This window comes from Thermobia domestica, chromosome 2 (assembly GCF_964235325.1).
Source record: "Thermobia domestica chromosome 2, izTheDome1.hap1.1, whole genome shotgun sequence".
In the NCBI taxonomy this organism is placed as follows: Eukaryota; Metazoa; Arthropoda; class Insecta; order Zygentoma; family Lepismatidae; genus Thermobia; species Thermobia domestica.
Window position 1 is genome coordinate 249,709,841 of NC_137455.1, and position 26,317 is coordinate 249,736,157.

Sequence of the window (26,317 nt, forward strand, 5' to 3'; positions counted from 1 at the left end):
TGTTAAATTTTATAATGATTGTTGCTTTAGTTTGCTTCTATAACATTAGAACAATAGTTTTTGGTGGTTTTAATTACAAGAAGTCGCAGTTCCATTATTTTAAGCAGTGTTGTCATCTTAAATAAATGCTAAATATTATTCTAAATATAGTGCAAATAACGTAGCTAAACTGCAAAATATTTTAAAATTACTCGTAATTTGTTTTATGATGCAAGAATGTTTTCAAAAGACGATGTTTTTCATAGTCTTTATAATGTTAATGTTAATGTCAAAGTTTTGGTTTCAGCAATACATGTAAATGCAAATTGTAACTGAAATTAAATGTAACTGATAACTTTTCAGTAACGCTAGTTGTTCTCTTAAGCCTTAGGACTGATGTACACAAAACCATGCTTAATTAAAAGTTCCAATTACACCCTACAACATTTTGGGTGTACACTTGTTTTAGTTTGACCACCGACCACCTCAAACTCGGTCCATACCATATAGCTATATGCAAATTATTCAAGGACTTACAGTTAGTAATACACATTGTGTTGATTTTTGGTTTGGTTTGTTTTAGTTTAACGTCCCACGATTATGCTAGGGCGTCTAAAGGAGACGTGGAGCTAATGATTATAATGGAATCCGAACCACTTCGGTCGTTCAACTGTACCCCCACCGGAAATTGAATTCGGGACCACACGAAACGAAGTCAAGCGTGCTAGCCGCTAGACCAAATGGAGGTTCTCACATTGCGTTGATTTAAATCATTGAGTCAGTGTTGTCAGATTTAAAGATCAAAAACTAGCGTGTTTGTGCTCCAAAAACAGCGGATTTGAACTATTTGTACACCAAATGTATACAGTAGAAATGAATTATTTGGGAATTAATGACTGGTACTAATAAAATAATTTTTAGCATGGGCTGGAAAATGTGCTGGATTGCAAGAAATTATGCTCGATAGACAAAAACAATTCTAGACAGGATACCATGAGATAGAAACAGCCTAGAGAACGTCCTTATACAAGAAGGTTTGACGAAATCAAGAACAACTGGGGAGTGACCTAAAAAAATGCTCAAGATAGATAGTTGTGGAGAAAAGTTGGAAAGACCTTCATCCAGTAGTAAATTGATAATGGTTGATTATGATTATGGCTATGATTTTATTATATCTGGACCTCAGAGGTAAACTAAACCAAGTCACAATTTCGCAATTTTACAAGAGAAGCGAAAATCCGGTTCCTTAAGTAAGACCTATAGTACTGTTTTCAAACTATACTAAGTAGTTACAAAGTAATAAGTTGCTTTTAGACTTACATTATTACACCACTGGAAAGAACATAGTCTATTTAAAAAAGTATTGTTAACTCAATTTCGACCAAAAAGTGACTTAGCATAGTCTACCTCTAAAGTTCATATATATCCAAAATCTAACGAAATTCGTACAGCGAAAAAAAATATTTTTGATCCTTCATATTGCAGCAAAACTACGAAAATTAATACAAAAGAAAACTAGAAAGTTAAGAATCACTTGTTTTGCCGGAACAGAGAAAATAGATACAAATAGCTCGAATTACGTATATACTTATATAATATGTATGTTCATGTTTCGCAAGTAATTTTCAGTCAATATAAAATTTCAACGTAATAAACGCATGATTAGTTTTCTTGAATAAAGATCACATGCACCGCTGAGAGCTCAGGAATAAACTTAATCCATGTTACGGCACTGGATATATGCTTATGTAATACATTACGACATTATGGACTTGTATAAAAAACAGCATGAACTTAAAGTGAGACGCGAATTATACGAAACATCGGACTTTGAATCTAGCTTGTTTGGTGATCCAACCCGAGACCACAGATAGCAAAGATGAGTGCCTTAGCTCCCACCACAAGGTTAAGGAAGTTCCTGTTTTAAAGTGTCAATTAAACACCGAGATGTGAAACGGTAATAAAGCATTTGATCAATTTGAAACAAAATATATTGTAGTAATAATTTACTCTATTTGTTAAGATAATGAACGTTATATTCTGTTTTTAATATGACAGTCAAAGCAGAATGTATCGGATAATAACTGAGAAATTGTAAAATTTCAATTTCGGTACGATTAAATACATTCGTGTTGTTATGTGTTGCGTTATCCGTAAGGAGGTATTGAACAATTCTGTTTCAAAGGAAGGAAATAAACTACGGGCCGACACCCAAAAACACAGGAGATACAGAGGAAAGAAGAATCTAGAATCATGTGAAGATAGCAATGCAAAAGACACTGACACAAAAAGAACTTCAAACTGATTAAAGCAATCAAAATTACATTTACACAACAGTATAGTAAGCAAACATTGTGCCCACAGACATGCTTCATAACATCATATGTAATGTAGTGTTGCCAACCGAGCACAAAATCAAGTTCTGTTAAATGGCACGGAACACAAATTATAGCATGTAGAAAATCTAATTATGATTAGAACCATACCTGTGAAGTCATGATGCCAACATTTGAAGACAGACCTATATGAATTCCTACATGAATTTCGGATGTAGAAGAGTACATACATTACCAACACACTGCGGAGCATCAGCAACACTGAAAAATTGACTACCAATAATGTGTGAGGTGATACAATATTACGTACATCAGAAACGTGAGCCTGCTAATCAATTGTGAACCCAAGAGCATGCATCATTTCAGTTTTGCGTGTTTTGTTTGATACTATTATGATTTTCCACTTGGCAAACCTGCTTCGACACTGTGCTTCGTCCCTTATTTTCGTGCTTCAGTGATTATATTATTGTTTGTGGTCTCATATTTTGGTTTTAACTAGTTTGAATCGTGTACTGTATGTTCTCTTCTACATCCGATATTCAAATAGAAATTCATATAGGCCTATCTTCAAATGTTGGCAACACTGTGTATCATGACTTCACATGTATGGTTCTAATCATAATTAGATTTTCTACATGATATAATTTGTGTTCCGTGCCATTTAACAAAACTTGATTTTGTGCTCGGTTGGCAACACTGCATTACATATGGTGTTATTGGACATGTCTGTGGGTACAATGTTTGTTTACTATATTGTTGTGCAAATGTCATTTTGATTGCTTTAATCATTTTGAAGTTCTTTCTGTGTCAGTGCATCTTTTGCATTGCTATCTTCACATGATTCTAGATTCTTCTTTCCTCTGTATATCCTGTGTTTATGGATGTCGGCTCGTAAAACTTTGGATTTCTCACTTTTCTTCATTCCTCTATCGATTGCACATTGTTTGATTAGGCAACGCTACTGTCAAAATAAGATGTTCCCTTGTGAGGCTATATGAGACAAAGTCTATTACTGAAAGTGAAATATGGGTTACTATTAGGGTTTTATACCAAGTATGTTATACCTACTGATGATTGAGCCTGGAGCACACGCATGGAAAGCATTAGCGCTAGCAAATTAGCTACGAAGAGGTACATCATACCATAATTCTAAGTCAAGAATGAAGGCAAAAAATAAAAAGCGAAAACGACAGACTGTACGATAATAATTCTTTCATAATTTTAAATTCATACTATTTATTTCGAGACTTACGAGACGAGACCCGAGACGAGAACGAGACTTGGCCTTCGAGACCGAGATCGAGACAAGCATCTGTTGACCGAGACGAGACCGAGACGGCGATTTTTGACTCGAGACGAGATCGAGACCGCTATTTATCAACCGAGACGAGACCGAGACTGTACAAAGTCTCGTCTCGTCTCGATACCATCCCTAGTGACAGTGACGTAACTAGGGGGAAACGGGGCTTGTGTCCCGGGCGCCGAATTGGGGGGCGCAAAACTGGGCAAATAATTATTTTCACTATAAAGCAAGGAAAGGAGTTTTAGCAAACTAAAGATCATAAAAAAAAAATACCTCAGAAACTTTAGAGGGCAACAACGACTCACCAACCTTAGGATCATATCCATAGATCATAAGTTAGCTTCAAAGCTATGTTTTGAGGACATTATAAAAACCTCTGCATCCAAAAGAGCCCGCAAAGTTAAATTTTAGTTAGCGCTTTTTGTGTTTTCATTTAACTTACATCGATTTAAGAGATTTGTAAAATGTTCGAGTATACTCAAAACAACAACTTGATTGTTTTTCATAATTAAATATTCTATTTTAAAGCAAAAGACTGTTGATTCATTCTACACATATCCACATCCTGATATAATTCCAAAAACATTGTGATTTGCAGTTATTTCGTTAAGACTGTAAGAATGTGTCAAGCATGCTATTCTCAGATTATTTGTCAATCAGTTACAAAGTAGTTTAGTGTTTTATCTTGTACTAAAAATTAAAATATGTACTACAATTTTGAAATCAAGCTTTACCACTTGAAGAAAGAATGGAATAGGAGAACTGCTGTCTGATGCCAATATCAGGTATAATTGGGGAGCCTTTTGGTTTGGTTTGTCGGGAGGTGCATAGGCGAATTCTTGCCCCGGGCGATAACTAGCCTAGTTGTGTTGCTGGATGGTGATATTCGGTATTATTGATACTACTTGGATAAAAAAAAATCAAGAAAAGAGAAGGAAGGAAAGCCAAAAAGCGATCTTACGGTGAAACTTTCAACCAAAGAGTATTATACTCTACTATAGTTACATTATCGAATATTCAGACTACTTGTCATCTTCGAAAACAAGATAGGAAGGCAATAAAGAACACACTGAAGCTGGAGATCAATTTTATTGGAAATATCCTTTGAAGAAGACAAGAGAGCAAGTACAGATTTGATGCACGCAAATGAGAAAATTCATCCCAACATTAGGAAAAGTGAAGGAGAAAACCGGCATAGTAGACCTGAAGCTATAAGTGGTAGACAATAGATTTTATTGCCCTCTTAATTGCTTTATTACCTAACCACTTTCTTGTCAATATGGCCGTGTCGGCCTTGGAGAGGCCGGCCCCGGGCTTGGGGGAGGTTTCTGGGGGAAGTGGTTTTATTAGTTGTGCAATAGAGGTTGTTTGGAAAAGTGGAATGACCTTCTTTCTTGTTGAAACACGCTCCTATACGATTCTTGAATCGAAATTATAATCAAATTAGAATTAAAACCATGATTTAGATAATTAGAGCATTGGTATACGTCATTGAACGCAATCTTTAGCTTCAAACATGATCCAACACGATTTTTGATTGAGGATACGGCTTTGAACGCTGTTCCTAGCTTTAAACATGATTTAATACGTTTATTGAATCGAAATTATAATCAAATTAGAATTAAAACCACGATTTAGATAATTAGAGCAATGGTATACGTCATTGAACGCGATTCAACACGGTTTTTGATTGAGGATACGGATTTGAACGGTGTTCCTAGCTTTAAACATGAACCTATACGTTTCTTGAATCGAAATTATAATTAAATTAGAATTAAAACTATGATTTAGATAATTAGAGCATTGGTATATGGCTTAAAACGCGGTCCCTAGCTCCATCAAGTTTTTCCCCATTAATTTAATTATGATCTGACTTGTAAAGCTTGTAACTAATTGAACACTCTTATTTGAACTACAAAATTATGAATAATGAATATGATTACACCCTTTAAGCTCCAATGTTTAGCAATGATTTTTAATGGTACTTTGTTTTACGGAGTAAAGTATTAAGATGGGGAAAAAAGGAAGGAAAGGAAGAAATATTTATTTATTTTCATTTATTTATTTTTTGTTGCAAACTGCACTTCTTTCGTTTAGCTTGCGTGGTTCTTAAATGACAGACTTAACTTTGCTATTTTTCAGCGTTGCTCAGTACAAAATTCGCAGATACGCAAGGTCCTGTGTTCTCTCCAACATCCATTGCAATACTGAGGGTGATGAATGAAGTTCAGTTTCTCACACCCTATGCGAACAACCTTGCGATATGATTGGCCAGGAAAAACCAGTTTGCTCCGCCTTCAATGTTTAACCATGGGAGATAGTTACCTGCCAATCATTTCCTCTAGTTTGACAGAGCGGGAGAACCCACCCTTCCCCCCGCCTCTCTTTGGACTCATCTTGTGTGAACATGCTTATACCCTCTCTCCCCACACCGCGACAACTGACATACATTTCTTGTCCCCACCCTTCCCCGCCTCTCTTTGGCTTCATCTTGTGTGAACAGGTTTTTACCCTCTCCCGCCCCGCGACAACTGACATGCATTTCTTGTACAAACCACTTCTGGTGGATGGTTCTGGAAACAACAACCTTTCCCTTGCCCACTACCCTGTTCGGACAAACAAACAGGGTGATGGTACCAGACTGTCCTTGGATTTAATGTCGATAGCCTCATATTGAGTTTGCAAACAACACACAAAAAAGAACCTGTAGAATGGTTTCTGTGTATTGCCACATACAATAATTGTCCTGTTCTTTTCGGCAAAATACAAGTTATTGAAACAGATGTTGAAAATGATAGCTATATAGCTTACTGAATAAAGCCGGAATTTTAAAATCTAGGAACATTGTCGCCTGAACCCAGCTAACGAATTTTATTGCTTGGTAAACAACTATTGCCGTGAAAAATACGACAATTTGGCGTCTTTGAGGTACGAATTCAGACATGCTGGCGATGTTTTTCAAACTTTAGGCATTGTGTGAAAATTCCCTGGTATTACCTCTATAGAGAAAGAAAGAAAGAAATATTTACTTCGATTCCGCAAGAGACCGACAAAGGAATTCTTTGCTGCTTCTTTGCAGGGTGAGGCAATGCTGTATTACAAGGCAAATTCATTTACTTTATTTTTTTCTCCCCCTATTCCATTCCCCTTATGTTAATGAATAAATAAAAAATATATTATATAATTGGAGTACACATTCCTGTATTGACAATCTTGCTCGCGAAGGCTTCTGCATTGCTTCTTTAAAGTGTTTTTCTGGATTTTTTTTCTGTGTCTTGTTCAAAGAAGAAGATATTATATTCAAGTAAGTTTTATATCATTATAATTGATTAGATATATTTGCATAAGTATCGAATGGTGGGACTCCCCTAGAAAATTAACACATATTGTTTTTTCTTATGAAAATAATTAACACAGTGTAGAAACGAACTAAGAGTTTGCCAATATGTTTTAACTTGTGGGGAGCATAGCACCCCCAAACAGGGGAACCGCGTCTGACTTATAACGCCTTCCGTGTTTGCCAAAACAGGGGAACCATACATGGGGGGCATAGCCCCCCCAAACCTGAGGGAACCGCGTCTGACTTATATCGCCTTCCGTGTTTGCCAAAACAGGGGAACCATACATGCGGGGGCATAACGCCCAACAGGGAAAAACTAGCTTCCTGAACGGTCACCAAGAAGGAACGAAATATTTTTTTTAAATTGTTTGAATACTATGTTTGAGTTTTGATTCCGTTTCGGTTGCGTTTTTTGGACAAGTTAACCACAGGAAAGAGTGAAGAATGGAACTAGCATTATTATTATAGTTAAGAATATGTGGGGACACGAAAAATATCTTGGCAGTGTTAATCTTTTTAGAGAAAAATGTGTGGTGACATCCCTTAAGAATCGCCAATGATAGATGGACTTATAGTTTAATACATAATAGTTGGTATTTTAGAAATGCGTGGTGACGTTCCTTAAGAATCGCCAATGACGGACGGACTTATAGTTTACTACATAATTTTTGGAGGTTTTAGAAATGTGTGGTGACGTCCCTTAAGAGCCGTCAATGAGATACTTTATAGTTTTAGAAATGCGTGGTGACATCCCTTAAGAATTGCCAATGACGGATGGACTTATAGTTTACTGCAGAATTTTTGGAGGTTTTAGAAAATGCGTGGTGACATCCCTTAAGAGCCGTCAATGAGATACTTTATAGTTTAATACATAATAGTTGGTATTTTAGAAATGATTGGTAATGTGTCTTAAGACCCGCCACTGACGGACTTTACGGTAAAAATCAAGTGTGCATTTTCTTTGAATCTTTATAACTGAAATTGTGATTAAACAGAATTGCGTACTGTCCAATATTTTGATGGTAGATTTATATAAATACATTGTGTCTGAATGATTTGTCATGAATCTGTATTCATATTGGATTGTCTTTTCGGAAAATAAGCAATTTACACATAAAGAACACTTTTAGAACACATACATATTCAATATTTACTACAGATAATGTTCAAAATATATTGTTTAGTGTAAAATAATTAAGTTCAACAGAAAAGATAGACATTTGTTTTGCTTGTATCCCTAATATTTTAGAAAATCAGTCAGTATTAAGTGTTTTATATAAAGAGTTCTTAGTTGTAGTGGATGCAATTTCCAAGATACATGTGGATATTGCAATTTTTACGTAAATGTGTAGACTTTTCTTTCCCACAGTTAGACTCCAAAGAAAAGAACTACGTTCATTGATTCATTTTGGATCATAGCAGCAGACTTCCCCCTTTGAATTCGTGTTAGAATAGCTTGTTTATCACGAAACGTAGTGAATACTCAAATGGTTCTTTTTCCAAGACATGACGAATAAAAGAATGTAATTAAGTGAGAGAAATTTAAGCTAGATGTTCTTTATTTCTGAATAAGTGTTGGGAATATATTTGAAAAATATAAGAAATATGAACTTGCGTATTTTAAACACGTGTTGCAGTATTCAGAATCTTAATCATATGGTAGTCGCATGCTTTTTGTACATACTAACTCTATATTAAGCAAGGTAATGAGTGAGAAAAATAAATATTGGCTTTGTAAAAATGAAATGAAATACGAAATATATTGTTAGGGATGCAGAAAGAGAATCCAATGCAGTGTGAACGCGCTCTGTTGCGTAGAGAAGAGGGACTATACCCGCACTGAATTTCCCCCTCACAACTTTTCAATTACTGAACGTTACTTGTTTTATACATGGATTTTGCAGTGAGAGATTTTGGTTTTACCCCGTCTTTTTTTGGCACTAGGATTTCAATGTAAACGTATGCAGCAGTACTAGTAGAGGGGGTCCCTCACTGAAAGACTGGGCTTCATATCCCAGAAATGAGGAGGTACCGCACCACTTAAGTAAATACTCGTTCTGTCACTGAAAGACTTGGGTTTATATTCCGTATTTAACCCAATAGTTTTACTTATACTTGCTTGATCTTCAATACTTTCATAGAATATTAAGACCAACAGAATATACAAGCATGTGCTATGGTTTATTACAAATTGAAAACATATATACTATACTCACCTGAGAAATATACGGAAATCAGTCGCACACGCGTCAGCACTGCGGGACTTTCAACGCACAACTAATCTTTAATTATGACTTTTGCCGATAGGTGTCACTACTAGTTCTATTAAAATAGTATTAAATCACTATTGCTAATGTACTGGTTCTGATTTTTTTCTTGGAAACATATTGGTAGTATTAGTATAAAAAGTATAAGGAATCCGCAGACATAGTGTTTGTTCAGTTGGCATGACCTAGGATTGAACTACAGACCCCCTAAACATATGAAGTGAACACCTTACCACTTTTTTTTAAATAAATAAATAAATAATTTTGTTTGAATTCCGTTTATAGCATCAAAATTTTGCTTGTTATGTTGTTGGAGTGGACTCATATAAGTTTTTTTTATCGGGATTGAGATATAGGATTTTACAAGTGCAAGAGTTTTTGCGGGTGAATTAGATTTATCTTTTATACGATGATGAAAGATTGATTTGATTTTATATTTCCGATCTCTAAACATTTTAACCTGTGAGATCAGACAACTCCCAGCAAGCATACTATTCGGGAAAAGAGGGAAATTAGGTATCACGCAAGACATTTGTTTGGTGTAAATGAGAAAATCATTATTATTATTATTTTTGACTAAATGCCCCGCCGGTAATTGGACCAGAACCGTTTGCTTTGAATGCGTTTTCGGGTACGCCCGCGTCGCGACACCTTTATACCGGGAATCGGGCCCGGGACCGCTTACATTGAACGCAAAAGCGAAAGCAAGTATGCTACGCGGAACCACCCGCATTAAAGCCAAAACGCGTTAGCGACTACGCTGTGAGGGAACACTACTTCCTCTACCGGGAATTGAACCCGGTGGTGCTCGCACCGAATGCAAGAGCGTTAGCAATTATATTGTGAGGGGAACACTAGTTCCCCTACCGGGAATTGAACCCGGTGGTGCTCGCACTGAATGCAAGAACGTTACCCATTATATTGTGAGGGAACACTAGATTTGATCTTAAGTTATTGGTACGTTTAGCTTTGGGTTTTACACAACACAGATAGTTTGCTTGTACAAATTTATTGAGAATTCGAAAATGTATAAAGTACTTTGCCAGAATCCTACATAGCTCTTGCAAACTAAAGATAGTTTTTATAGGCTAAAAGAAACTGATTTTCGTACGTGGATAGAATAACAGAATTTTTATTTCTATTAAGTATATATATATTGTACACATTAAAAACATTAATTATAATTTGCACTATTTTGATGAAATTATGTTGTACTAATAATTTTTATTTTTATTATTTTCCAGAAGAAAATGGATGAGTACCCACAACCATCAACATCATCATTCGCTTCTTCCTCCTCATCCCTTAACCATATCGATTGGTTTGAAAAAATACATAATTTATTAGATGTAGCAGAGGGAAAGAAAAGGAGAAGAGATGAGGGGACATCACAAAGGACGAAAAAGACGCGCTACTCACCAGTGGTAGAAGTAGTTCAAAAAAGAAAAGAAGCTACACCAGTGGAAGAAGTAACAGTGCCACTAACTCAACAAAGAGAAGAACTTCAGCCTGTGGAAAAAGTAGCAGTGGAAATAGTGGGGGAGCGGGGTAATAGCGGGGGAGCAGATGAACTTCAAATATTCTTGAACGATGGTGAAGATTGGGCTATAGTGAAGGCAGGGGAAAAGTGGGATAGATTAGAAAAGGCGAGAAAATTAAAAGAAAAATTTTTGAAATAAATAAGTTGTATATATTTGTAAATAAATCGTGTGTTGTTGTTGGATAGGTGTTTTCTTTCCTCTGAATTTTTAAAACCTTTCTAACTTTTTAACAGTACTGAGGTATTTTGATAATAGTCTCAATAACTAATGTGCAAACATATAAGGTTTCTTCTGTTATATATATATATATATATATATATATATATATATATATATATATATATATATACTTGAAATTAATGCAGGTTCTATTTTTGATGAATGGTTGAATTTTGAGTTTATTTTTTTTCAGCAAGAAGTCTCTATTTTTTCAGCAAGAAGTCTCTATTTTTTCTAAATTCTTAGAACATTCCTTGTAAGAATTAATCTGTTGTCACATGACCTATCTTCGGGAATCGAACCCTCGACGAGTGATATTAGAAAATGTTTTCGTACAAATAAAAAAATATTAAATGTCCAACACTGATGTACTATTCAGTTAGCCAAGACGATCATACTAACCACTTGGCAATGAAACAATTTTAGTTGGTACAGTAGAAAACAAACTGTACACGAAACTATACTGTACAAACCTTGAAGATTTCAAAACAATTGAAAAGAGAGAAAGAGAATTGAAGTAGTATTTTCTTATTGATAATTGCTTATTTGATTTTTCACCAGTAATATTTCTCTTTGTCTTGTGGTAAACTAATCAAAGTTTAAACTTGGTTAGGCTAAAGGAGATAGTAATTATGAGAAATGAATGATTTAATGTTGTTTCGTCTTGAAAAACTCCAAGAGAGTTCACTACAAATCTAACTGCTGGTACTACCACTGACCCACAGCTGTCTTATATTGAAATTTGAAATCAGATTCTTTACTAGTTAAATAAATAATTAGTGGTCTCTCTTCGCTATGTATTGAAATGATTTCTCCCTTGACTGTGTATTAAAATGAAATGTTACACCTCACAATTATTTTGTCTAGGATAAAGCAATTGGTAAAATGAAGAAACTCTGAGGGGAACGCTTGGAAATGCTCAAGAAAAAAAAGTTACAGACACAATATGTTCAGCCATAATTTTAGTTGGTCAACCCGGGATCTCAACCATCTAAGGTGAAGTTTGGTTCAACAATTAGTTTGAAAATATGTATTCGTGAAGATAGAACAGTAAGCAAGTTGTATGTCAAGTCTCATTCTAACATTTAATTGGTGTAAACCTCCCTTGGTTTTGAATTTGTGAGCGTAATGTGAAAACAATCTTATTTTATTTGACATCACATTTGCGTTGCAGGATTAAGGAAAACTTCACGTAAGATAGTCATGATTTGTATGAATTTGTTTGGAGTTCATCAAAGCTATTTTCTTTGTAGTCCTTAGACAGTAAACTGATAGACTTTGAAGTTCTTTTAAACATTCTACTTGGGAATCGAATCCTCTTATTACTTACTTCTTCTTCTTTTGAGTATTTCTTTTATTGGATTATCTGCTTTGCGGTATGTATTTTGACTTAGCAATTACAATTTTTAAGAGTTCAAGCTCTGCTTTTGTGTTATTTCGTTTTTATTAAAACTCAGCTTTTGAATTTTTTCGTGTTATTTAATTTACATTGGATCATTTGCTTTTTGCAAATTCAGAACACTCTTTGAGTGTGAACGTTAAAAAATAGTTGTTAAATGTTTCGAAACACTAAAGTCTATGATCATATTAAGAGCTACTTGTGAAATAAATGGAAAATGATATTAGAAAACTATAAGTACGAATAAAGTTTAGATGTCAAAGACATGTACGCTTAACCATACAAACTTTTGTTTCATCTCGTCTCATCTCATAGGCAAGCTAGAACAAAGAGAAAAAACTATTCTTATTACTTTTGGTAGTGAGGTTATATGAGACGTGAAATCGATACATTGATCATTTAGTGTAATCTCCTTTCCTTATGCTCTGTAAGCTAAGAGAAATGAATAATGCTGACAATCAAAACAAAACAAAATGTACATTTAGAGGAAGAGAGAGAGAGGAATAGAGAAAGGTCCAGAGATGGAGGGAGAGATAGGTCCAGAGATGGAGAGAAAGGTACAGATAGGGAGATAGGGAGAGAGAGGTTCAAAGAGAGAGGTCCAGAGAGGGAGGGAGAGATGAATAGAGAAAGGTACAGAGATGGAGGGAGAGAGAGGTTCAGAGATGGAGGGAGAGAGGTTCAGAGATGGAAGGAGAGAGAGGTCCAGAGATGGAGTGAGAGAGATGTACAGAGAGGGAGGGAGGGAGAGAGAGGAAGAGAAGGATAGAGAGAGGAACAGATAGGGAGATAGGGAGAGAGAGAAGTTCAGAGAGAGGTCCAGAGAAGGATAGAAAGAGGTACAGAGAGGGAGAGAGAGGAACAGATAGGGAGATAGGGAGAGAGAGAAGTTCAGAGAGAGGTCCAGAGATGGATAGAGAGAGAGGTCCAGAGATGGAGGGAGAGAGATGTACAGAGAGGGAGGGAGGGAGAGAGAGGAAGAGAAGGATAGAGAGAGGAACAGATAGGGAGATAGGGAGAGAGAGAAGTTCAGAGAGAGGTCCAGAGAAGGATAGAAAGAGGTACAGAGAGGGAGAGAGAGGAACAGATAGGGAGATAGGGAGAGAGAGAAGTTCAGAGAGAGGTCCAGAGAGGGAGAGAGAGGTTCAGAGATGGAAGGAGAGAGAGGTCCAGAGATGTAGGGAGAGAGGGAGAAAGAGGAACAGAGAAATAGGGATAGAGAGAAGGATAGAGAAAGGTACAGAGATGGATAGAGAGAGGTACAGAGAGGTAGAGAGGTAGAGAGAGAGAGAGAGAGGAAGAGAAAGAGGATGTACACTACAAGAAGTTTGTATTCAATAATCTTCATGGTTTTGCGAAATATGTTCCTATCTTTCTTTACAACGATTTGATAGTTTACATCATTTTATTTCTTCTTCCCAACATTACGATCTTCAGACTCAACTGAATTCCTCATAAGCAATACGAAGCTAGAACTAACCTAATGATGGATTTGTCAACAATTTCATAGTTCTCACTGTAATTTTTCGTATTATTTTAGAGTGCATATGCGTAGCAGACTCCTTGTTAAAATTGTTTGAACACTAAATAATGATGAGTAAGCACTTCAAAATTAGACCTGATATATAGCTGAAGCTATTAAATAACAAGGTGACTGGTCTCAACTCGGAAAGTATACTTGAACTGAAATCTTTATTTCTAGTGGGTATGAAGAACACCTCTTAAGACACGTGGGTGAATAAATGAAGGAAAACATGGGTGTTGGGAATCGAATCACAAACTACCACATCAGAGATGTGTACCCTATTACATATAAAGCTATTTGATTGTACAACAGATAAATAAATAGGCGATATACTACACTTTATCCGTAAAATAAATTCCAATTTCATGAAACGTAAGAAGGAAAGGGGGCAGAGGCTGATGTTGGAAACTTTTATAATTTGCTCAGTTTACTTTAAATATTATTAGGAATTAGATTTTTTTCTTTCTTTGTTTGAGCTTATCAGTATTTAAGGACATGTTAGCTATGAAGGTCTCAGTATCTATTTATCTATAAAAAGTGTACTGCACTGTGATCAATATCGACACTCGGAGATTTATCAACTGAATATGAGAATTTGTATAAGTTTGTAGCAAAATAGCTGATTTGGACAGCGAGTACATCTGCAACATATATTCGCAACCTACACTAACCAATGCTGACAAACATTCTCGTTCTCCTTAAACACTGAAATAAATGAAATCTTTGAGTATTACGTACCACATTTATGTCGGTTAGGCTAAAGGAAATGGCGAAATGAATAAAACTATGAGGGAAAACGGGGAAAATTCCCAAGAAAAGATACGAACACAATATTGTCCGGCACAAAGTTCACTTCTCAGATCCTTAAACAATTTATTAGTCCCATTTGATTTTGCCTATGACCAGTATTATTTTAGATATTGTTTGTTGTACTTATCTGTCCACATACTTTTCTGCATTAGTAGAGCAACTACCCACATCCGGTTGACAACTCTGATGAATTTTACGCGGGAACCAAGTCAAAAGCAATACCAAAAGCAAATAGAAACGGGTAATAGGATAGGACGAGTGTGGACAAAGTAGGAAACTCAGCATGAGAGAGAGACTGGTCAAAAGTAAGAAAATGATAATTAGATACAGCTTAAGATAATCATTATTGGAAAATAACAAGAGGAAAGGACTACTTAAGAATCGGAAAATCTAGTAAACATTGTTAAAATCTTCCCTTTAACTTTTAAAGGGATTATTTATCGATGAAATCAAACTGTCACATTGCGTTGGAATCCAATAGTCTAATTAAAACAAACACATGCAAAGGATCTATTGGTGTTCAGGTATCGTGAATTCTAATTATTAATCTAAATGTCAGTATAAAGAAATTCAAGCAAGCGCGGGTAAACGGGATGGGTGATTTTATCTGTTGTAAAAACTTTTGTAAAAAATGAAAATATTTTATTGCAAAAATGTGATATTCAAGCAAGCGCGGGTAAACGGCATGGGTGACTTTGTCTGTTGTAGAAAAAAACTGTTGCAAAGATGAAATATTCAAGTTAATTTGAATATAAGAATCACTTCATAATCATAAAAGAATAGCAGCTAAAACTAATGGGGGTGGAAACTATGAGTTTCAGGTCTACCTTAAACTTGTTCAAACCTGTTTTCATTGGTTAATCCAAATAATACAATACATCCTACGATGAAACGTATAAATACCAGGGTTAACAAAGGTACATATAAATAATCTTGTGCCGCTGTAGTCGATGAAAAGATTTCTTCTTCGTATAGTGGACAGTGAAAATATTTGTGCCTAGTGTTTTAGAAAAATACATAAAAACAACAATATTTTCAAACTGTTGAAAATTTGAACTGAAAATGTCTAATGCTGAAAACGTATGGCTTTGTTTCTGCGATAACATTCGCATAACCACTCAGTGCTTAATAAATGCGTTTCAACTGTGGGAATCTAAAATAAGAAGTATGCTTCTTTGCAGTGGATGTGCAGATGGATTAAAAGACGCAATAAACCATGACTGTATTCTGTTAGATAAAAATATATTGAAAACAAAAGTACTAAGTATTGTTGTGGATATTGACATACAAGATGAAATTTGGTATGAGTTTCAAAAGATGCACGGCAATACTTATAATAAATTAGAACAGTTTTTTCATATATATGATGATGCCATTCATAATGATACATTTCTTAATCAACTGATAGAAATATTCTTGCAGAAAGATTTTAAGAAATTCTTAATTTGGAATAAAAACGATAGTGATAGTGATAGTTTTTGTGATTGAAAAATATGAAGAAATAATAGACGTATGGATAAAATGGTACTCCTCTGTAGACGTATTACACATACAAAGTGTAAAAAGGATTTGGTATGACTTGATTTCTTCTGTGGGCGTAAAAACTGATAACAAATGAATCTAACTGCTGTAATTCTCTAAGAAAGTTGACAATAGTTACTGCATAGTTCGGTATAGTGCGATAATTTTAAACATATGTTTGATAATGATAAAAGAATGTGGTAAATGCTGCAAAGAACTGATTAACACCAATACAAATGAAAACTATGTACAAGTCAATTTAAAATATTGAAAGATACGCTTCAGCTAGAATTATTTGGGAAATAAGTGTTTATAAGTCTTGATGAGTTGTTAGCATGTGTTAAAAGTTTCATAATGTAAGAATGAATAGATAATTTTTACTAAATAAGTGATAGTAAGATATTCACTATAATACATGTAAGATCCTACAAACAATAACCACAAAAACATTGGGTTCCAAACGTTTATGTATGTTAGTTATCAATTGGTTCTCATACAAGGTGTAAATTTTGTTTGCCATCTTTAATTCACGGATATATTATACTGTTAACTCATTTGTTCTTCTCATAAATAATTATCTGGTGTTCAGAGGTTAGTTTGTTTTCGAACTTCTTCGCATCTGCAATAGTACAACCATGTTAATGGTCAACACTAACATTGGCATCATCGCACAAATCCATACCCTGCTTTAACAATCGCTCAGGGTGATTCTTTAGTTTGTACACGTAGTTACGACGCTGATCAGTTTTACCCATTCCGAGGATGACAATATACAATGTTTCTTCATTGGGGTATAACACTTTTCCAAAAGCGTTACATAATCTTCTTATTTGGCTGAACCATGGGTTCGACCCTTTCCCTTGCATGGATCTCCCTTCTTTCCAAATGTTCATTAGTATTTAAAACATTTTCAACTATATGGAACGATATATCGGGATTCAATTCCTTTTTTAGGATGTCATGTCATGTACATCGTTTGTTTAATTTTGACGCGAACTTTCAATAGTAATACCGATAAACATATCATCATCATTGACGTCATTTAGCGTATATTCTTGTACAAATTCGAATAATGAACGAGCATATGTTTGCGGGTCTTCGATACCACTAGTGTGCATACATTCAATGGTAACTTCCTTTCCACGCAGACCAAAATAAGGATATTGCATAGTTTTACTATTAACAATGCGAAAGTAATCCCGAGTGCCTGTACCATACAATGTAGAACATATACTATGTTCTGGTGCAAAACTCGTACTAACCCCGAAAAAAAACACCCATTAACTCGTCGGAATCATCAGCAGTTAAGCCAGTAGTCTTCCCTACAGACACAAATTCACTAATCTTTTCACACGTAGCTTTCAGCATATTGTCTTGACGAAAGAAGCCCACACAGTACAGATCAATAATATCTTTTGCGGACTTGCAACTTTTCAACACAATAGTCGGTACACAGCCAAAATGCAGGAATGCTGCCTGCAGTAAGTTTACATATGTTTACCCTCACACCCGTAGCATAGCGTTGCGTTAACACCAAGTAAACAAAATCTTTTGTTTTGCAGTAAGGCTGATCGTTATGTCCATTTTTCGTACATTGACATGTAGTTTGTTTCATGCATGGGTTCATCCTAATATTATCTTCCATTAATTCTATTCCTTCATATACATGATACTCTTTCATGTATTTTTCTTTGTCTCCTTTGATTTGACATAAGGTAAAATCTTAAAGCTTCCTGATATATTTAAATGACTAAGCTCATAACCAACAGTTCAAATTCCCATTCTTCAATAATTTGCAGAATTTTATATCCAGTCTTTAACGCTTTATGAAGTTCTGGGGTACAATATGTGTCTGTTAAGACATGCTGAGTGTCACAATGTGTGCATTCAATAATACCTTCTTCCTTACATGTGCAACATAAGCCAAACATAAGTCAGCCGTTACACGTATATGTCTACTGTTACATGCATATTTCTTTACTTTGTGTATATGTGCTGTATCATGAAACATTACAAGTGGATATAGTACTGTAACATCCAAATACTGAATTGTCATCCATTAAATCTGTATGAATAAAATCATGCTTTCTCACACTATATTTTCATAAGATCATGTATATAATTAATGTTATTCTTAAGTTAATATTATATTCAATCAAAATAAAAGTGGAGTTAGTCTGACGTATCAAATTAAATATTTTTTGATATTTAAAATACACGGAATCTAATTCAATACGTAAACAAATATTGTAATGGGGAAAAACTTTTAAAATATTCATACTTATTTTCTGCGCATTTGTTTCGCGCATCCCCTACCTTTGCACTATAAATCCTGCGCATGCGTGTACTTGTACTAACACAAAGAAAGTGGGTGATACGTTGTTAAGATGTACAGTCAAAAGGCAGATGTTTCAGCAGTTGCAAAGCGAGAAATAAATAAAGACTTGCATAATGTTAAACAATTAAGAACATATTCTTTTCATAATAAGAAAAGGAAAGGTGAAATTGAAACCAATCTTTCCTTATCGCAAAGTAAACATGTAAAGTACATTTCACCACGTGAAAAACGTTTTGAACTTGAAAAACAAAAGAAAATTATTGTTGTACATCCAAATGATCCTGACATTCCTGAAGAAGACGCTGAAAAATATAGGATTATTTATCCAACACAAGAAATTAGCATAGACGATAGTGTGTATAGACGAAATTTCAGATACCCGAATGAAATATCCTTTGAAGAGGAAGTAGTAGTGCTAGATCAAAATACAATTTCTAATGACATTCTGATATTCAATGATGTGAAGTGTGGTTGTACTCCTAATGAAGTAAATGAAGTTTGTGTAAAACAGTTACTAGAAAAATATAAACTTTCTGAACCATTACTTTGTGAAAGTTGTGCAATTCGTAGTGAGAAAGAAACTGAGCATAAATGTGTAAGTGAAAGTGATGAAGAATTAAATACTACTGTGTGGAATTTCCTAATTAAGAAATCAACACGCGAGGAAATATTAAAACAATATCTAAAGATTCATGTGAAATATATAGACGTAAACATTATTCCGCATCTTATAAACAAATTTAACTATACATATCAGGAGATTACATTTAATGATTATCACATTTCTGATTTAAGAGAAACATATCTTGAACACGATAAAAATGTGTATCAACAATCCATACTGTGAATAACAATGTCGTTTCCTAAATACATACAATTATTGCGAATATCGGTGTTCTTCTTTTTCTATAGATGAACAATGTATGTTATTATGTATTGACCGTTGGAAACCACAGCGAGAACTTTTGTGTTACGGGTGTTTTCAAAATCGCGCAAATTTAAATGAACATGAGTGTATTACTTTAGACTATGATATGTTATGCTATAATGCATGGCGTAGAATGGTAAGCACACAAAGTTTTGATGACATATAAAGATTTTGCAACAGTGCATTGTGATATTGAAATTGATGATTGGACATTTACATATACATTATATAACATTTTGTTAAACAAAGATAACATTCAGTTAATTACAGAGTTATTCTTACAAGAAGATTTACATTATAATATGCAAAAAAAATAGTAATAATGGAAAATAAAAACTCTTCTGCTAATCAATTACAAAATAATAATAATAACAATGTGTATAAATTAACAAAAACAAGTGATAAAAAACTTTCAGCAGTAAACTGGCCAATATGTAATTGTACATATACTAATATAAATATAGATTGTATTAAACAATATATCAAGGAATGTTAAAATCACAAATGTATCTGTATGTAAACTATATATATATATATCTTATTGTAATTTGTAAATAAAATTTTATCACTGTATATTACTTGTTTTCATTTATATTATTTCCTTAGATGTATGATTTTAAAACTTTCTTTTGTGTAAATGCGTTTTACATTATCGTACTTAAAATTATTTCATGCAACTAAAAACTTTATCATGTGCATGTAACAAAAAAAATCCGTATGTTATGATCAGCGTGCCTAAAATTTGTTTGTACACTTTTATATTGCATGCATGTGAAAACTTCACATTTTCATTTTGACAAGTTGCATTTTAGTTTTGACAACTTGCATTTTCATTTTTGACAAGTTACATTTTAGTTTTGACAACTTGCATTTTTTTAATTTTGAAAGTTACAATTTCATTTTCGTAAGTTGTATTTTTAGTTTTGACAACTTGCATTTTCATTTTGACAACTCGCATTTTCATTTTGACAACTTGCATTTTCATTTTGACATCTTGCATTTTCATTTTGACAAGTTGCATTTTTAATTTTGAAAATTACATTTTCATTTTGACAAGTTGCATTTTTATTTTGACAACCTGCATTTTTTTAATTTTGAAAGTTACAATTTCATTTTCGTAAGTTGTATTTTTAGTTTTGACAACTTGCATTTCTAATTTTGAAAGTTACATTTTCATTTTTGACAACTTGCATTTTAGTTTTGAAAATTACATTTTCATTATTTCACAAGATGCATTTTTAGTTTTGACAACTTGCATTTTTAATTTTGAAAATTACATTTTCATTTTGACAAGTTGCATTTTTATTTTGACAACCTGCATTTTTAATTTTGAAAGTTACAATTTCATTTTCGTAAGATGTATTTTTAGTTTACGTTTCTGTATTTTTTTTGAAAACACTTTTCGACATTTATACCACATGTATGTGAAAAACTTTCTGCATGTTATGATTCGCGTTTGTAAAAACACTTTCTGCATATTGTAATTCACGTTGTAAAAACAGTTTCTACATGTTATGATTCGCGTTTGTAAAAAACATTTTCTGCATGTTATATTGCATGTCTGTGAAAAACTTTCTGCATGTCATGATTCGCATTTGTAAAACAGTTTCTACATGTTATGATGCTTGTATGTAAAACACTTTCTACGTGTTATATTACATGTATGTGAAAACTTTCTGCATGTTGTGATTCACGGTTGTAAAAACAGTTTCTGCATGTTATGATGCTTGTATGTAAAACACCTTCTGCATGTTATGATTCGCGTTTGTAAAATTAGTTTCTGCATGTTATGATGGTTGTATGTGAAAACTTTCTGCATGTTATTATTCGCGTTTGTAAAACACCTTCTGTATGTTATGATTCGCATTTGTAAAAACAGTTTCTGCATGTTATGATGTTTGTATGTAAAATATTTTCTGTATGTCATGATTCGCATTTGTAAAAACAGTTTCTGCATGTTATGATGCTTGTATGTAAAACACTTTCTGCATGTTATGAATCGCGTTTGTAAAAACAGTTTCTGCATATTATGATGCTTGTATGTGAAAACTTTCTTCTTCTTCATGTTATGATTAGCATTTGTAAAATCAGTTTCTGTTTATATATATTCTCCTTTGCCATTGCAAAGTCGGTGTTAATTTTTTATTCTCTTGTATTATTTAATATCTCGTAATTATTTAATCGAACACTTTGTGTGAACGTATTAAGAATACGATGAACAATCTTCTTATTTCGTTTTACTTACCGTAATACTCTTACATCAACATAGTTATGTAGTGTTAAATAAATACTATGTAAAATACTAAGGACACTTAAGTGTGAACTTAAAAATGCTTTCTCATTGCAAAGTCGGTGTTAATTTTTTTATTGTAAATATATTAAAAAAAGTTTCTGTGGAACTCTGAACAATTTATGATTGTGAATATGATAAAAATTCTTGCAGAGTCTGCTTACTTTTCTTAACACAATACTCATAGAGTGTAATTCATCAAATATTTGTTGCACAAATTCGTTCTTATTTATTTATTTATGTGGATCTTTCGTTACATAAACTCTTCTTATTCAAGGTGTTTGTTTGGTACACAAACTTTGAGGCTCTATGTTTCAAAATCGCAAACTTGTAAAATACTCATCAAACTTTTAAATACTTCAAAGTATTAGTAAAATGAAGAAAAAAATATAAAACACTCATCAAATACCAATTTTAAACGATAGAAACCATAAATGAGTTTCACCTTGTAAAATGTCAATGATACCTTTTATTTAGGAAAGTTTCTTTTATTAAATAAAAATCAAGAAATGAAATTCGTATATATTTATTTGGAGATAAAGATATATACAAGCAAACAAGTATAGAAAATAATATATATATGTACACACACACATATAAAAATAATATATACAGATTATATATATGTACAAAAAGAAATCACTGCAGCGTTTCTATCTTTTTCTAATAAAATGTTCACTAGTCCTTCAATATAATTTGGGTTCTTTAATAAGTTGTCATAGTTTTCATGAAATAAATGTTCACTTCTTTTGTTAGCAGAATGCGATTTCACATAATTTGAATACACATTGTCTCTCACATTTTTGCTGGCCATGATTTTCCATGCTTCTGCTTCGAGAGTTAATATATTCACAAGAAGGCACCTGTGCCCGAACTGATTGAAAAAAATTAGGGTACAACCAGGGCAGAGTAAAACTGTATTCGGTTCCCACTTTAAAATACTATCTTTAACACATGTTTCACTTACAAAGTCACTATTACACTCGCACTGGTACTGCACACGCAAATCCAATGGAACCTTTTGGGGTGAAGATGGATAGTCCAACGGTGAAACACTTGGTGATGGCGTGCTGGGTTTGCACTCTTCTATCTCGTTGAATAACTTACAAATTTCTTCCTCCTCTTCCTCATTAAATAAATCAGGAGATGTTGATCTTCCTTCTTGTTCTTCTTCTGCAAGTGTCCACTTTATCGCTGGAACTTGAAACTTTTGCTCCTGTGTTCCTGCTACTGGTACTGGTGAAGTTGTTCTTGATCCAACTGGCGAAGTTGGAATTAATATTGGCTCTTCTCTTAAATCAATGATTTCTTCCTCTATAATAACATCTGGAGAAGCCGGTGAGCAAGTTTCTTCCTCTATAATGACATCTGGAGAAGCCGGTGAAAAACAGCAAGTTTCTTCATCAATAAACAAGTCCGGAGATTCTCTATGCAATTTAAACTTTCTGTTGGGAGATTCAACATAGTCAAATGTAGAATCCCAATCTACTTCGTTGCAAAGTTGAATTTCTCGCTGTACTATACTGGCAGACGAATCCATGATGATACTATGTCAGTCTTCTCATCATACCCAGTATATAAGGAAAACTTATGTCGACGTCACATCACGTGGTACTTTAAAACACTCCGCTTACATAATTTAAAATATTTTCAGATGTACTTTCCTAATTCTCTATACAACTTTCAATAGGTATAAGGGACGGAGAAAACATATACTTACATTGCGTTTATGTTCTCATGTATCATTTACTGATCAAACATTCTTTTGAAACAACATTGTCATTATTATTTACACTGTGTTACGATCATTCACATCTTACAACGGTATTCCCTCAATAATGTTATTCATATCCTGTACTAATCACTTAAAATGTTATATACGTACAAAGAAAAGTGTCAACACAATTCATACTGCAAACTTCTTTTGTGTTTTCATTCGGTATCATATCAATGTGACAATCTTCTATTGTATTCAATGCCGCTTCATGTTTCAACAGGATCAACAGTTCTTTTGTATTTCCGTTCACTGTCGCGTCATGTACCACCATTCGTGGTGCCAAACTTCTTTTGTATTCTTCGTCAACAATGTTTTATTTTCATTTCCTATACCATTAAAGTTGTTTATTACTCTGTCGGTATTCTGTGATTAATCTTCTTTGTATTCACCATCGACAATGTGTTGTGTTCACCTAACGCGGTACCAAACTTCTTTTCTATTACCAATTAGCATACAGGTATAATTCAACATGTTTACCTGCCACGACCTCAATCTTCTTTGTATTCGCCGTCAACATTATCTTGTGTTCAACTACCCTGACGCCAAACTTGTTTTTATTACCAATTAGCATACAGATATAATTCAACATGTTTACCTGCCACGACCTCAATCTTCTTTGTATTCACCGTCAACATTATCTTGTGTTCAACTACCCTGACGCCAAACTTGTTTTTATTACCAATTAGCATAGGGGCATGATTCAACATGTTTACCTGCCACAACGTCAATCCTCTTTGTATTCTTCGCCGACAATGTCTTGTGTTCACCTACCCTGGCGCCAAACTTGTTTTTATTACTCTGTCGGCACTCTGTGATGTGTACTAATCATGTCGTCGGTTTTCCTTTGTATTTGTCTTCATGTTTTAACACGCACCTGTTACCCAACAACGCCATCTTTCCCTCTTGCCCAACCAGTTTCCAAAAAGCGCGCGAAAAGTTCAGTTCATGTCTTAAGTTCCGCAGCGAAAGACGTACAAGAACCACGCTCTGTATATATACCAGCAATGCCTATCGTACCGAAGTATACATACATATTCTATACACGAAATTTCTAGTATGCTCACACAGTGTTCGAGAAAATAAAGATACGATCCGTCAAATTAAAAAAAAAGTCCCGCATGAATAAAGTTTATTCCCTCCAATTTATTAGGAAAATACAAATAAGAAAGAGCTTCTAATGAAGCGAAAGAATAAAGAATTAATATGATCACAATCAAAGATTGTTCTGAATTTGCTATGCAAATGGTCAAATTAATTAATATAATCACAATCAAATTTAACAATGTGTATGCTTTAGCATACGATTTGGGAAAAATAATAAGGAGCTTGCTTAGCAAGCAATCCGTAAAATAAGATGTTCCGATTAATTTATTAAGAGAATGAGCTTCTAATGAAGCGAATTAATTAATATAATCACAATCAAATTTAACAACGAGTTTGCACAGCAAACGATCCAATAAATAAGCAGAGTATGCTTTAGCAAACGATCCAATAAATAAGGAGCTTGCTTAGCAAGCGAACCAATAAAATTGCTCCGACTAATTTATTAGGAAAATACAAATAAAAGAATAATTAATTTGATCATAGCATAGCTGTTAGAAACAACCCTATCAAAATCACGTGATACATGTCCTTCATCCTCTTTTCTAGAAACTACTCCATCCATCCTAACACGCAACCTTTTCCAGGAACCCGTCTAACCACCTAACAAACAGGGTAATAAAACCACCTCCCCCTAAAACCTCCCCAAGGCCGACACAGCCATATTGACAAGAAAGTGGTTAGGTAATAAAATTAAGAGGGCAATAAGCAATTAAGAGGGCAATAAAATCTATTGTCTACCACTTATAGCTTCAGGTCTACTCGGCATGACTAGAAGAAAAATTGCAGCAATTTGCTACTACGGTTTTCGAAGATTTTTAATATGTGAGTCTAGAGCAGTCGCAAAACATAATTGACAGAAGTAAAATTCAAAGAGAGGTTGTGAAAAATGGTATAAGTGTAAGAACTAAGAGACTGTTAATAAAGTGAAACCTCGTGCCATCTATTTTGATTGGAAGAAAGACCAAACGCTCACGATATCCGGAAGTCAGAGATATGAAGATAGAAGAACATTATTCTATTCGTGTAGAAACGGGTAACAAATTTCTCGGCTATGCCGGGAATGCTTTGACCAGATCAGTATCAACAAAGAATATTGCTAGTTTCATCTACTGCGAATTAGAAGAAAATAATGTGGACCTACCAGATGTGGTAGCTATCGGCTGCGATGGCACTAATATTAATGTTGTGTCAAAAGCAGGAGTGATTAGAGTGGTCGAAAACCATTTAGGGAGACTCTTGCAGTGGTGCATATGCTTATTGCAGTTCATTGAACTACCACTTCGTCATTTACTAAAAGAAATCGATGGTGTAAGTACTGGCCCTTACATTTTCTTTGGCTCTATTGGTAGATCATTTGTGAATTGTGAAACAAATTCAGTGTACGGCTTCGAAAAGATTCAGAACCTCCTACACTCCTAAATGTGCCTGATCTCAGTTATGATCAGAGGTACTTGTATGAAATACTCCAATCTGTAATAGGATGAGACTGATAAAAGCCAAGCAGTTCAAGAAACCTGGAAAACTTCGGCATGTTCGCTAATTAACAGTGGCTTACAGACTTTTGCGTCTATAGGTGTATATGCCAAATCCTTCAGAGGAGCTCAAAACTCTATTAAAGATCGTGGTAAAAGTATATGCAC